Consider the following 15631-nt stretch of genomic DNA (forward strand, 5'->3'; position numbering starts at 1 on the left):
TAAAAACTTTATTCATCATTGCTGAATCACATCAGTTCGTATCAACCAACCTTTCCGTGACATCTTAGTTTTCTTTTAAAAAACAACTTTACAGAACCGGTTTTTCGCTGCAAAATGTATTTTAAGGTTTTTCTGTTCAGACACAGTTCTCCGATATTTTAGGATCTGGCTTTTATCTCCAGTCCTCGTCCCATACGGTCGTCATTGTGACAGAAATGTCCGACCTGTCAGCAGCTCCAGCTGAAAGCATCATGTTGGTCTGAACCGGAGCAGCTGGTCCAGTTCAGGGCAGAGATCCAGGAGGATCCTCTTGGTACCTAAATCAGCTGATGGTCCAGTCTTAGTCCTGGACCAGCAGATCAGTCTGGTGCCTGAGGACTCGCTCCTGATCCTGCCATCAGCAGGTTCCTAAGCTCCATCGGGATTTGCGGGTTCCCTCGTTGAGCTCCTGCCTTTAGTTGTATGTTCAGATCATGTGGTTGATTGTGAGATTGTTGCAGCTCCACTCTTGTGTAACTTATCTGGTGATGTCGGGACTGTCGTGTCCTTCACGTGGTCGTGAACTTATTGTTGACGTTACGCTTCCTCATATTCTGCACTTCACTGCATCCCCAGTGAGTGTCGCCAACGGACAGAACCTCAGAAAAGTGCGTACAACAGCCTTGATGTGTGAGTGAAGGACCGCAGCTTTCTACGGTCAAGTCATTCTTTGTACATCCGACCATGAGCGTAAAAAGTGGCGAACGCACGTTTTTTGTGCGCCGCACCTTTTGTACATCAGCCCCCAGGGGCCTGATGTACAAAGACTTGCTTGGATTTCCTACTGAAACATGGCGTACGCTTAAATTAAATTAATGTTTTTTCTCTTATTGGTACGACAATACTAGACCAAATCAACCTATCCCTAAACTTAGGATATGTACCACAGGTTTTCAAAGTGGCAGTAATTAAACCTTTACTTAAAAAACCTTCTCTTGACCCAGACACCTTAGCTAATTATAGGCCAATTTCCAACAAATTCTGGAAAAGGCAGTTTCAAGCCAGTTATGTGACTATTTGTATAGAAATGATCTGTTTGAAGTCTTTCAGTCAGGGTTCAGAATGCATCGTAGCACAGAGACAGCACTGGTTCGAGTCACGAATGACCTCCTTATGGCCTCAGATAAGGGATTAGTTTCCATACTGGTTCTACTGGACCTCAGTGCTGCTTTTGACACTGTTGATCATGGCATTTTACTGCACAGGTTAGAGCATGTTGTTGGGATTAAAGGGACAGCTCTATGTTGGTTTAAATCATATCTATCTGACAGGTTCCAGTTTGTTCATGTACATGAGTTTTCTTCAGAACAGTCAAGGGTCTGTTATGGTGTTCCGCAGGGTTCAGTGCTAGGGCCAATCTGTTCAGTTTATACATGCAGCCGTTGGGAAGTATAATCCAGAATCACGGCATACACTTTCATTGTTATGCTGATGATACGCAGCTCTATTTGTCTATGAAGCCGGATGAAACAGAACCGTTGGTTAAACTTCAGGCATGTCTTAGGGACATCAAGGACTGGATGTCCAGAAAAAATTCAGATAAAAGAGAGGTTATCATTCTTGGTCCAGAGCATCTTAGGAAGGGATTAGATGGTGTTGTGATGGCTTCCAGTGCAACTGTGAGAAACCTTGGTGTTGTTTTCGATCAGGATTTGTCGTTTAAACCATATGTTAATCAGGTTTGTAAAATAGCGTTTTTCCATCTCGTCGCTGGAGACAAGTTCAGGTAATTTCAGACTTGTTTTGGAAACGATGGATTCGCGAATATCTGCCACTGTTGCAAGAAAGACAAAAGTGGACTCAAAGAAAACAGAGTTTGGCTGTTGGAGATGTTGTTGTCGTCATGGATTCCTCAGCGCCTCGTGGTTCCTGGCTTCTTGGAAAGGTGTTGGAGATTTTTCCTGATGCAAAGGGTGTGTAAAAGTAAAAGTGTGTAAAAGGAGCTTGTGTTCTACTGTAAGAAATGTAGGACATTTGTTCTGCTGTCCGAATGCTGGAATATAGTCTCTGTTAAATAAAATCGTTATTCCGTAATGTCAAACATATTTTTCTGTGATTTAAGAGCCTTCATACATTATCTTTTAATAATTTTACTTGTTCTCACAGACAGACACTTGCTCTTATTGTCACATTCATCATTTAAATACATCAGACTGTATTTGTGTGTGATGCCTCCCCAGCAGACTGCAGCATAAAACAACACACTGACCACAGACTGATAAACATCTGCAGCATCGTACTACAGATAAATAGATCTGGATCATAAAATATAACTGAAAACCATAATTTAGCATTGTCCAATGTAAGGGAGTATTAATAAATCGATTACAGTAATCTCATTTCACACAAGAGACACATTGCACCAGATTACAGTTCAGTTGCTAAATTATCTGCAATCCATGAAGCGAAGTTTTCCCTCCCCCCAAAAATAACACAGAAAAACTTGTCAAATTACGCTTTTTGTTGTCCTCCAGCCATTCAATACACATAACTGACATTGATGTATTGATATATCAGTTGTAAATGTATTAGTATATTATTATTATATTTTTTATTTTTATATTAGTTAATATTTATTTAGGTCAAACACAAGTTTAATCAACAAACAAGATAACACAGGTTTTTCCCTGGTCAACATTGTGATTATTTTGACCGAAAAGGTCTGGGCTTGTAGCATAAAGCTTATCTTGCCCACCTTCAACCAAGTATCAAGAGGCTACACAAAATAATAATAATAATAATAGTAATAATAATAATAATAATAATAATAATAATAATAATAATAATAATAATAATAATAGTAATAATAATAATAATAATAATAATAATAATAATAATAACAACAATAATAATAACAATAATGACGATAATAATAATAATAATTATAATAATAATAATAATTAATAATAATAATAATAATAATAATAAAAATAGCTTAAATAACTGTAATAATAGTAACAGTAATGATAATAATAATATTGATAGCTCTGAAAACAGAAAGTGAAAAGACGCTAAGGAAACCGACAAACCCAATATAGGTTGTCATTTCATCTCATGCATGTGTACATTCTTCTTTGTTTGCTTTGCGAAAAGGTCTGGGCTTGTAGCATAAAGCTTATCTTGCCCACCTTTTAACAGAATAGAATATACAAAAAGAACAAATGAAGTATCATGAGGCTACACAAAATAATAATAATAATAATAGTAGTAATAATAATAACAATAATAATAATAATAATTAATAATAATAATAACAATAATGACGATGATAATAATAATAATAATAATAATAACAATAATAATAATAATAATAATAATAATAATAATAATAATAATAATAATAAAAATAGCTTAAATAACTGTAATAATAGTAATAGTAATGATAATAATAATATTGATAGCTCTGAAAACAGAAAGTGAAAAGATGCTAAGGAAACCGACAAACCCAATATAGGTTGTCATTTCATCTCATGCATGTGTACATTCTTCTTTGTTTGCTTATTGTGCTCCTATATATGTGTCCATTACCTTTGCTTTGAATAATATCTTGTATGTTGTGTGTACCTGTGTACGCATTATTTTAATATTTACCGTTCAAAAGCGACCCCACTGTCTGTCCCATAGACTCACATGACAGCTTTGTTCTGGAACTTTCGGGGCTGGCATGAACCACGTGACCGCTCCGGCGGCGAGATCAAAAGTTCTCGTCATCTGTTTCATCCACCGCTCTGTATGAACGTCATAGAGTGACGTCATAGACGTCAGTTGGAGGCTATAAATACCAGGAGTTTGTTATTTCGCATTGTGCGTTTGACAAGCAACTTGAACTGTTGGTCGAAAGAACAATCTACAACTGAGAAAATACCTCTGAAAATTTGATTACACTAACTCATACACGATGCTCCACTTACCTATGTTAATCGTGGAATTGGCTGGCAAACTGAAACTGAGAGAAAGACTTAATAGCATTGGGATTGTGTACGAACCCGAGGATCGCCCGCCCGCCACCATTGATGAGTTTAACCGATTTCCAGAGACTGAAGGGTGCAATGCACAAAATGAGAAGGAGGAAAAAGCTTTGCTGAAAGCAGAAAAAAAAGACTTGGAAGACCAAAAAAGACACTTGGATTCCATACGGCAAAATCTGGATCTAGAAAAGACTGAATTTAAAATAAAACTGGAGGAAGACTGTAAAGAACATGAGGAAAAGATGAAAAAGCTCCAGCAGCAGTCCACTGATTTGGATGAGAAATATAAGTTAATGGAAGGGACAAAAAGAGATATTGAACAAATCAAACTAGAAAACGAGAAAGAGAAAAGTGATTTGATTGAGCAGAAGAAAAGATGGTACCTGGAGCAAAAAAAAGTCTGTTACATCAAACTGAAACTGCAGGAAGACCGTAAAGAACTAGAAGATGAAAAGAAACAATTTGAAGAGTTAAATAAAACAAATGAAATGGAGAAAACTCTGATGCAGCAATCAAAAGTCGAAAAGGAGGAAATTATGAAGGAACTAATAGCAGAAAACAAGAGTTTGCAGCAACAGCTGGAAAATATGGAGAACGACAGGAAACAGCTGGGAGAGCAAAAGGAAGAGTTGCACCTGATTAAGTCAATTAAGGTACAGTTGACAAATCTGGAGCAGCAGCGCATCGATTTAGAGGGTGAAAAGAAACAATTTGAAGAGTTTCAGAGAAACTTTGAAATGGAGAAAACTCTGATGGAGCAAGGAAAGGAAAATCTGCAACTTGAGAAAAGAGAAATGAATGAGATGAAGATTAAAATGGAGGAAGGTCTTCAACAACTGCGGGCAGTGAGTGAAAATATGCTGCAGTTACAGGATGAAAAATATAAGTTAATTGAAGAGGCAAAAAGAGATATTGAATAAATCAAACTAGAAAAAATGAGAAAGAGAAAAGTGATTTAATGGAGCAGAAGAAAAAATTGGACCTGGACGAAAGAAACATCTGTGAAATTAAAATAAAACTGGAGGAAGACTGTAAAGAACATGAGGGAAAGATGAAAAAGCTGCAGCAGCGGTCCACTGATTTGGATGAAAAATATATGTTAATTGAAGAGACAAAAACAGATATTGAAAAAATCAGAGAAAGAAAATGAGAAAGTGATAAGTGATTTGATGGAGCAGAAGAAAAGATTGGACCTGGAGGAAAGAAACGTCTGTGACATCAAACTGAAACTGCAGAAAGACTGTGAAGAACTTCAGGTACAGGTGACAAACCTGGAGCAGCAGTAGAATGATTTAGAGGGTGAAATGAAACAATTTGAAGAGGTGCAGAAACAATTTGAAATGGAGAAAACTCTAATGGAGCAAGGAATGGAAAATCTGCAACTTGAGAAAAGAGAAATGAATGAGATGAAGATTAAAATGGAGGAAGGTCAGAGCAGGCCGGCGCCCCCCCCTGGTCATCCTGCTGCTGCTTCCACCTGCCTGCGGTCCCCCCGCCCACCTCTGGTCATACCGCTGCTGCTTCCACCTGCCTGCGGTCCCCCACCCCACCTCTGGTCATACCGCTGCTGCTTCCACCTGCCTGCGGTCCCCCACCCCCCCTGGTCAACCCGCTGCTGCTTCCACCTGCCTGCGGCCCCCCCCCCACCTCTGGTCAACCCGCTGCTGCTTCAAATTGCCTGCGGTCCCCCACCCCCCTCTGGTCATCCCGCTGCTGCTTCCACCTACCTGGGAACAACTTTTGTTGTATTAGACGCTTTACAAATAAAATTGAATTGAAATGGAATTGAATGGATGTGCTTATTTATTTACATTATTCATCATTAATTTTGTTTAGTGGTTCAAATTGTTACCTCACAATAACCAGGTTTCTGGTCTGAGTCTTTATGTCAGGGGTTTACATGCTCTCCCTGTGCTTGCACAGACTATCTCCAGATACTCTGTTTTCCTCTCCCAGAACATGTATGTATGTTATAACTTCTTAATACATTGATGGATGGCTTATATATTTGTGTGTGTGCGGTTTATCTATTTACATCACATTCATTTCTAAGTTAACCACCACTAGCATGGTGAGTCTACCTCAGAGAATGGAGATAAGTTATAACCCAAATGTATAAATGTTATTCGTATCTAGAAGTCATAACTTTATCACTTCAGCTCTAGTCCTAGATAGATAATAGAGGATCTGAAGTTATATACTGTTATAACTTCAAATCTACTACTAGCTGCATAGCAATACATCAAGTCTTAAGATGAAAATATTGTTTGAAAATGTAATTTTAGGACCCCAGGAAGAATAGCTTCTGCATATTTGCTGTATCTAATGGTGCATCCAAATAAATAAACAAATAAACATTAGTTCAGTTGTATAATGGATTTAAAGTTATGCCTTTCCAAACTGAAATGATTTAAAAATTAAATCAATTCAATTAGAAGTAAACAAATTCAGGTAAAAAGTGGAATCACAAGACTGTGTGGCTAATATACAATGATCAGATGACCGCTCTAGTTCATGAAATTAAAACTAATACACTTGCGGAACAGTGTAAAAATGATCAAATGGTGTGATAAGTCGTCTTCCTCTCATTTGACCAGTAATTACTGAAATTATTGTAACATATTGTGTAGCAGCCCTTGGAACAGAATTTTCCGCTCATCCAGCACCGTGAAACTAAAAGTATGATACAAATAAACAGAGGTTAATAGTTTTATACAAGATATCAACTACATGCTCAAAGATGAATGAAGAATAGGCCCATCCAAATGCAATAGGCTACAATAAAGCAAAGATTCACATTACATTCACAAGTTGCTAGTTTGTATTGAAGAGCCATTTTTGTTTTACCAAATGTGTTTATCTTTTGTTTTTGGTCAGCTTTCCGTCCACTAGGGGGAGTAGTGATACCATCAATTGGGCACGGTCAATTTTAGTTATGCCTTTCCAAACTGAAATGATGGAGGCGCTGTCGGAGCAGGAAAATGCATTATATTTTAATTTAAATCTATAAGATTTAAGACTGAAATGGATAAAACTGCAATAAGAATATGTTTTATTGTGACATTAGAAGAAAAGTGGGGGTGTAAAAAGACTGAGTCTCGCTGTATTACTCAGGCTGCACTGCAGCGTCTATTCACAGGCGCGATCCCACTACTGAGCGGCACGGGGGCTTTGACCTGCTCCGTTCCCGGCCTGGGTCGACGCACCCCTCCTTAGACGACCTGGTGGTCCCGGGCTTCCCCAGGAGCACCATATCGATACCGAACTTAGTGCGGACACCCGATCGGCATAGTGCACTGCAGCTCAGAGCTCCTGAGCTCAAACGATCCGCCAGCCTCAGCCTCCCAGTAGCTTGGATTACAGGAGCGCGCCACCGCACCCGGCGATGGGGGGAGGATTTATAGGAGTTTTATCCCTGAACAAGATGACGACACACCAGGTAATAGTGACATCTGCTGGTTAAGATAGAGAGTTGTTATTTCTCTTTTTTTCAAAATAATATTTAGGGCCCGAGCACTTACAGTGCGAAGGCCCTATTGTATCTGTAGGATTTATTTTTCTTTTTCTTCTTTCTTTATTTTTCCGACGAAAAGAGGGCCTTTTGCCCCCCTAAACGCTTAACCATTCATTTTCAGTACTTATCTGCACTCCCACATTCGATTCCTGTTTTTGTTTTCGGGAAGTAGCTTGTGAATGGATTGATAGACAAAAAGACAATTCTGAAAAACATTTACAGCAAAAATAGGGAGAATACTTAGGGATTGGAACAATGGGGTGGATCTAGTAAGTCTATTGGGAAATGTAATCATTTTGATAAAACGTTTTTGCAGGATAAAGATACAGTTGAGGTTGCTCATGAAGGTACTAATAAAAATATTTTAAAAAACCCAGTAAAAACAACTCTCCATCTTCACCAGCAGATGTCACCATTACACGGTGTGAAAAAAAGAAAAAACAACTGAATGAATGAACGAATGAATGAATGAACGAACGAACGAACGAACGAACGAACGAACGAACGAACGAACGAACGAACGAACGAACGAACGAACGAACGAACGAACGAACCAACCAACCAACCAACGAACCAACCAACCAACCAACCAACCAACCAACCAACGAACGAACGAACGAACGAACGAACGAACGAACGAACGAACGAACGAACGAATGAATGAATTGTCTTTATTTCGGTCTTGTACAAGTTATTTTACAAAACAAAATGAAAAAAGTAAAATAAACATTGCTTTTGCCGAAAAGATGTAGCTGAAGCCGTAGCTTATAGTGCCTCCTCTTTTTCTCTTCTGATCAACTTAAATCTAAAACATTAGAATTAATATGTGGAAACAAACAATGCATAAAGAAGACAAAAATAAATAAGACAAAATATAAAAGTGGGTCAAACACTACACTGATTAAATATCAAAGGTTTTAGGGTCCGCCCTGCCCCTTAGCAGGACGTGGCGTCATGCACTTTTCAGAGTATTCTAATAAAATATATGCTCATATTCTCTGTAAGTGTGTAAAAGGAGCTTGTGTTCCACTGTAAGACATGTAAGACATTTGTTCTGCTGTCCGAATGCTGGAATATAGTCTCTGTTAAATAAAATCGTTCTTCCGTAATGTCAAACATATTTTTCTGTGATTTAAGAGCCTTCATACATTATGTTTTAATAATTTTACTTGTTCTCACAGACAGACACTTGCTCTTGTTGTCACATTCATCATTTAAATACATCAGACTGTATTTGTGTCTGATTCCTCCCCAGCAGACTGCAGCATAAAACAACACACTGACCACAGACTGATAAACATCTGCAGCATCGTACTACAGATAAATAGATCTGGATCATAAAATATAACTGAAATCCATAATTTAGCATTGTCCAATGTAAGGGAGTATTAATAAATCGCTTACAGTAATCTCATTTCACACAAGAGACACATTGCACCAGATTACAGTTCAGTTGCTAATTTATCTGCAATCCATGAAGCGAAGTTTTCCCTCCCCCCAAAAATAACACAAAAAAACTTGTCAAATTACGCTTTTAGTTTTCCTCCAGCCATTCAATACACGTAACTGACATTGATGTATTGATATATCAGTTGTAAATGTATTAGTATATTATTATTATTATATTTTTTTATTTTTATATTAGTTAATATTTATTTAGGTCAATCACAAACATAAAAATCAACAAACAAGATAACACAGGTTTTTCCCTGGTCAACATTATGATTATTTTGACCGAAAAGGTCTGGGCTTGTAGCATAAAGCTTAACACAAGCTTAGCACCTTTTAACAGAATAGAATATACAAAAAGAACAAATGAAGTATCATGAGGCTACACAAAATAATAATAATAATGACGATGATAATAATAATAATAATAATAATAAAAAAAATATCTTAAATAACTGTAATAATAGTAATAGTAATGATAATAATAATATTGATAGCTCTGAAAACATAAAGTGAAAAGATGCTAAGGAAACCGACAAACCCAATATAGGTTGTCATTTCATCTCATGCATGTGTACATTCTTCTTTGTTTGCTTATTGTGCTCCTATATATGTGTCCATTACCTTTGCTTTGAATAATATCGTGTATGTATGTTGTGTGTACCTGTGTACGCATTATTTTAATATTTACCGTTCAAAAGCGACCCCACTGTCTGTCCCATAGACTCACATGACAGCTTTGTTCTGGAACTTTCGGGGCTGACATGAACCACGTGACCGCTCCGGCGGCGAGATCAAAAGTTCTCGTCATCTGTTTCATCCACCGCTCTGTATGAACGTCATAGAGTGACGTCATAGACGTCAGTTGGAGGCTATAAATACCAGGAGTTCGTTATTTCGCATTGTGCGTTTGACAAGCAACTTGAACTGTTGGTCGAAAGAACAATCTACAACTGAGAAAATACTTCTGAAAATTTGATTACACTAACTCATACACGATGCTCCACTTACCTTTGTTAATCGTGGAATTGGCTGGCAAACTGAAACTGAGAGAAAGACTTAATAGCATTGGGATTGTGTACGAACCCGAGGATCGCCCGCCCGCCATTGATGAGTTTAACCGATTTCCAATAAAGACTGAAGGGTGCAATGCACAAAATGAGAAGGAGGAAAAAGCTTTGCTGAAAGCAGAAAAAAAAGACTTGGAAGACCAAAAAAGACACTTGGATTCCATACGGCAAAATCTGGATCTAGAAAAGACTGAATTTAAAATAAAACTGGAGGAAGACTGTAAAGAACATGAGGAAAAGATGAAAAAGCTGCAGCAGCAGTCCACTGATTTGGATGAGAAATATAAGTTAATGGAAGGGACAAAAAGAGATATTGAACAAATCAAAGTAGAAAATGAGAAAGAGAAAAGTGATTTGATTGAGCAGAAGAAAAGATGGTCCCTGGAGCAAAAAAAAGTCTGTTACATCAAACTGAAACTGCAGAACGACCGTAAAGAACTAGAAGATGAAAAGAAAAAATTTGAAGAGTTAAATAAAACAAATGAAATGGAAAAAACTCTGATGCAGCAATCAAAAGTCGAAAAGGAGGAAATTATGAAGGAACTATTAGCAGAAAACAAGAGTTTGCAGCAACAGCTGGAAAATATGGAGAACGACAGGAAACAGCTGGGAGAGCAAAAGGAAGAGTTGCACCTGATTAAGTCAATTAAGGTACAGTTGACAAATCTGGAGCAGCAGCGCATCGATTTAGAGGGTGAAAAGAAACAATTTGAAGAGTTTCAGAGAAACTTTGAAATGGAAAAAACTCTAATGGAGCAAGGAAAGGAAAATCTGCAACTTGAGAAAAGAGAAATGAATGAGATGAAGATTAAAATGGAGGAAGGTCTTCAACAACTGCGGGCAGTGAGTGAAAATATGCTGCAGTTAGAGGATGAAAAATATAAGTTAATTGAAGAGGCAAAAAGAGATATTGAACAAATGAAACTAGAAAATGAGAAAGAGAAAAGTGATTTAATGGAGCGGAAGAAAAAATTGGACCTGGACGAAAGAAACATCTGTGAAATTAAAATAAAACTGGAGGAAGACTGTAAAGAACATGAGGAAAAGATGAAAAAGGTGCAGCAGCGGTCCACTGATTTGGATGAAAAATATATGGTAATTGAAGAGACAAAAACAGATATTGAAAAAATCAAACTAGAAAATGAGAAAGTGAAAAGTGATTTGATGGAGCAGAAGAAAAGATTGGACCTGGAGGAAAGAAACGTCTGTGACATCAAACTGAAACTGCAGAAAGACTGTGAAGAACTTCAGGTACAGGTGACAAACGTGGAGCAGCAGTAGAACAATTTAGAGGGTGAAATGAAACAATTTGAAGAGGTGCAGAAACAATTTGAAATGGAAAAAACTCTAATGGAGCAAGGAATGGAAAATCTGCAATTTAAGACAAGAGAAATGAATGAGATGAAGATTAAAATGGAGGAAGGTCGGAGCAGGCCGGCGCCCCCCCTGGTCATCCTGCTGCTGCTTCCACCTACCTGGGAACAACTTTTGTTGTATTAGACGCTTTACAAATAAAATTGAATTGAAATGGAATTCAATGGATGTGCTTATTTATTTACATTATTCATCATTAATTTTGTTTAGTGGTTCAAATTGTTACCTCACAATAAGCAGGTTTCTGGTCTGAGTCCCAGCAGGAGTCTTTCTGTCAGGGGTCTACATGCTCTCCCTGTGCTTGCACAGACTATCTCCAGATACTCTGTTTTCCTCCCCCAGAACATGTATGTATGTTATAACTTCTTAATACATTGATGGATTGCTTATATATTTGTGTGTGTGCGGTTTATCTATTTACATCACATTCATTTCTAAGTTAACCACCACTAGCATGGTGAGTCTACCTCAGAGAATGGAGATAATTATAACCCAAATGTATAAATGTTATTCGTATCTAGAAGTCATAACTTTATCACTTCAGCTCTAGTCCTAGATAGATAATAGAGGATCTGAAGTTATATACTGTTATAACTTAAAATGTACTACTAGCTGCGTAGCAATACATCAAGTCTTAAGATGAAAATATTATTTGAAAATGTAATTTTAGGACCCCAGGAAGAATACCTACTGCATATTTGCTGTATCTAATGGTGGATCCAAATAAATAAACAAATAAACATAAGTTCTGTTGTATAATGGATTTAAAGTTATGCCTTTCCAAACTGAAATGATTTAAAAATTAAATCAATCCAATTAGAAGTAAACAAATTCAGGTAAAAAGTGGAATCACAAGACTGTGTGGCTTAATAATAGAGCGGTCATCTGATCATTGACCGCTCTAGTTCATGAAATTAAAACTAATACACTTGTGGAACAGTGTAAAAATGATCAAATGGTGTGATTAGTCGTCTTCCTCTCATTTGACCAGTAATTACTGAAATTATTGTAACATATTGTGTAGCAGCCCCTGGAACAGAATTTTCCGCTCATCCAGCACCGTGAAACTAAAAGTATGATACAAATAAACAAAGGTTCATAGTTTTATACAAGATATCAACTACATGCTCAAAGATGAATGAAGAATAGGCCCATCCAAATGCAATAGACTACAATAAAGCAAATATTCACATTACATTCACAAGTTGCTAGTTTGTATTGAAGAGCCATTTTTGTTGTTCTACCAAATGTGTTTATCTTTTGTTTTTGGTCAGCTTTCCGTCCACTAGGGGGAGTAGTGATACCATCAATTGGGCACGGTCAATTTTAGTTATGCCTTTCCAAACTGAAATGATGGAGGCGCTGTTGGAGCAGGAAAATGCATTATATTTTAATTTAAATCTATAAGATTTAAGAGTGAAATGGATAAAACTGCAATAAGAATATGTTTTATTGTGACATTATAAGAAAAGTGGGGGTGTAAAAAGACTGAGTCTCGCTGTTTTACTCAGGCTGCACTGCAGCGTCTATTCACAGGCGCGATCCCACTACTGAGCGGCACGGGGGCTTTGACCTGCTCCGTTCCCGGCCTGGGTCGATGCACCCCTCCTTAGACGACCTGGTGGTCCCGGGCTTCCCCAGGAGCACCATATCGATACCGAACTTAGTGCGGACACCCGATCGGCATAGTGCACTGCAGCTCAGAGCTCCTGAGCTCAAACGATCCGCCAGCCTCAGCCTCCCAGTAGCTTGGATTACAGGAGCGCGCCACCGCACCCGGCGACGGGAGGAGGATTTATAGGCCTTTTATCCCTGAACAAGATGACGACACACCAGGTAATAGTGACATCTGCTGGTTAAAATAGAGAGTTGTTATTTCTCTTTTTTTCAAAATAATATTTAGGGCCTGAGCACTTAGGGCCCGATTTACTAAGATCCTAAATAAAGAGTACTAAATTGCGTGTGCACTGAAAAAGTTTGCGTGTGCTGTTGTGTGTTTTGCGGGTGATCAACTAAGATTGCGTGCGCAATTGATAACAGGTGCCGTAATCCAAGTGTCTTACGGTTTGCGGCTCAAACTTTGCGCCATGGAGAGTGGATGGAAAGCAGGATATAGTCGCAAGCGCAAAATTAAATTTGACGAGTTGGAGTTATAGAGATATTAGTGGAAGAGGCAAATTGTTGTGCCGTATTCAGCACCCCTGCCGTGAAAAGCACCCCCTTGTATATTCAATGATAAGTAGACCAAGAAAAAAAACAACACACTGACACTTCAATATATTTATATATACACACTCATACAAACACATACTTAGGAATTTATATTATATATATTTACAAATATTATGGAAGACAACACAGTAAGCAGGCTATTAATTAATGACATCAATAACCATTTACCCGATTTTTGTTATCTGTGACTGTGATTGTGGGAAAGTATGACTATTGTGGAATCCATGAGCGCATTTAAACATGAATCATTAACACAAAACTGGACACTAAACAGAACGTGACACGGAATGAGAATATCATTTTTGTCAGACGAGGGGATGCTTTTCACGGCAGGGGAGCTGAATACGGCACAACACCGGGGTATGGCAACTGCAGAACAGGCGCACAATAAGAAACACTTTTTTCTCCATGAAAACACGTGATTTATTTATTATCACAAATAAAAAAATGAATGTGCCTCCTGTGGCAACCTTTTGCTGAATAATACTCGATTTAACATTCAAATAAAATATTTCTCCTTTTGCATGTGGAGATTAGCACCTTCCTTTCGAACGTATTAAATACAGACGCAATCACAATCCCCGCAATAACTCTCAGGCTTGGTAAATCTCATTGAGCGTGGTAATTGGACCAAATTGCATTTTCCCCTCCCAGTATTTAGCGATTTCTGGCGGGTACGCCCCATATTGATTATTCATCAGGGCAAAAGTACTAAATGAATAGCGTGTGCTATTTTACGCATTTGAGAGGCGCAGTCCTCTTTGCACGCTGTTAGTAGATCAGCTGGCACTTTGGTTTGCGGGTGATGTCAAGTTTGCACACGTTTTTACACACGCAAACCTTTAGTAAATCAGGCCCTTAGTGCGAAGGCCCTATTCTTGTATCAGTAGGATTTTTTTTTATTTTTCTTCTTTTTCTTCTTTCTTTCTTTTTCCGACGAAAGGAGTGCCTTTTGCCCCCCTAAACGCTTAACCATTCATTTTCAGTACTTATTTGCACTCCCTCATTCGATTCCTGTTTTTGTTTCCGGGAAGTAGCTTGTGAATGGATTGATAGACAAAAAGACAATTCTGAAAAACATTTACAGCAAAAATAGGGAGAATACTTAGGGATTGGAACAATGGGGTGGATCTAGTAAGTCTATTGGGAAATGTAATCATTTTGATAAACTGTTTTTGCAGGATAAAGATACAGTTGAGGTTGCTCATGAAGGTACTGATGAAAACATTTTAAAAAAACCAGTAAAAACAACTCTCCATCTTCACCAGCAGATGTCACCATTACACGGTGTGAAAAAAAGAAAAAACAACTGAATGAATGAACGAATTAAAGGAATGAATGAATGAATGAATGAATGAATGAATGAATGAATGGATGAATGAATGAATGCATGAATGAATGAATGAATGAATGAATGAATGAATGAATGAATGAATGAATGAATGAATGAATGAATGAATTGTCTTTATTTCGGTCTTGTACAAGTTATTTTACAAAACAAAATGAAAAAAGTAAAATAAACATTGCTTTTGCCGAAAAGATGTAGCTGAAGCCGTAGCTTATAGTGCCTCCTCTTTTTCTCTTGTGATCAACTTAAATCTAAAACATTTTAGCATTAATCTGTGGAAACAAACAATGCATAAAGAAGACAAAAATAAATAAGACAAAATATAAAAGTGTGTCAAACACTACACTGATTAAATATCAAAGGTTTTAGGGTCCGCCCTGCCCCTTAGCAGGACGTGGCGTCAGGCACTTTCCAGAGTATTCTAATAAAATATATGCTCATATTCTCTTTAAGTGTGTAAAAGGAGCTTGTGTTCCACTGTAAGAAATGTAAGACATTTGTTCTGCTGTCCGAATGCTGGAATATAGTCTCTGTTAAATAAAATCGTTCTTCCGTAATGTCAAACATATTTTTCTGTGATTTAAGAGCCTTCATACATTATGTTTTAATAATTTTACTTGTTCTCACAGACAGACAC

The sequence above is a fragment of the Cololabis saira genome, chromosome 15 (genome assembly GCF_033807715.1).
Source record: "Cololabis saira isolate AMF1-May2022 chromosome 15, fColSai1.1, whole genome shotgun sequence".
NCBI lineage: Eukaryota > Metazoa > Chordata > Actinopteri > Beloniformes > Belonidae > Cololabis > Cololabis saira.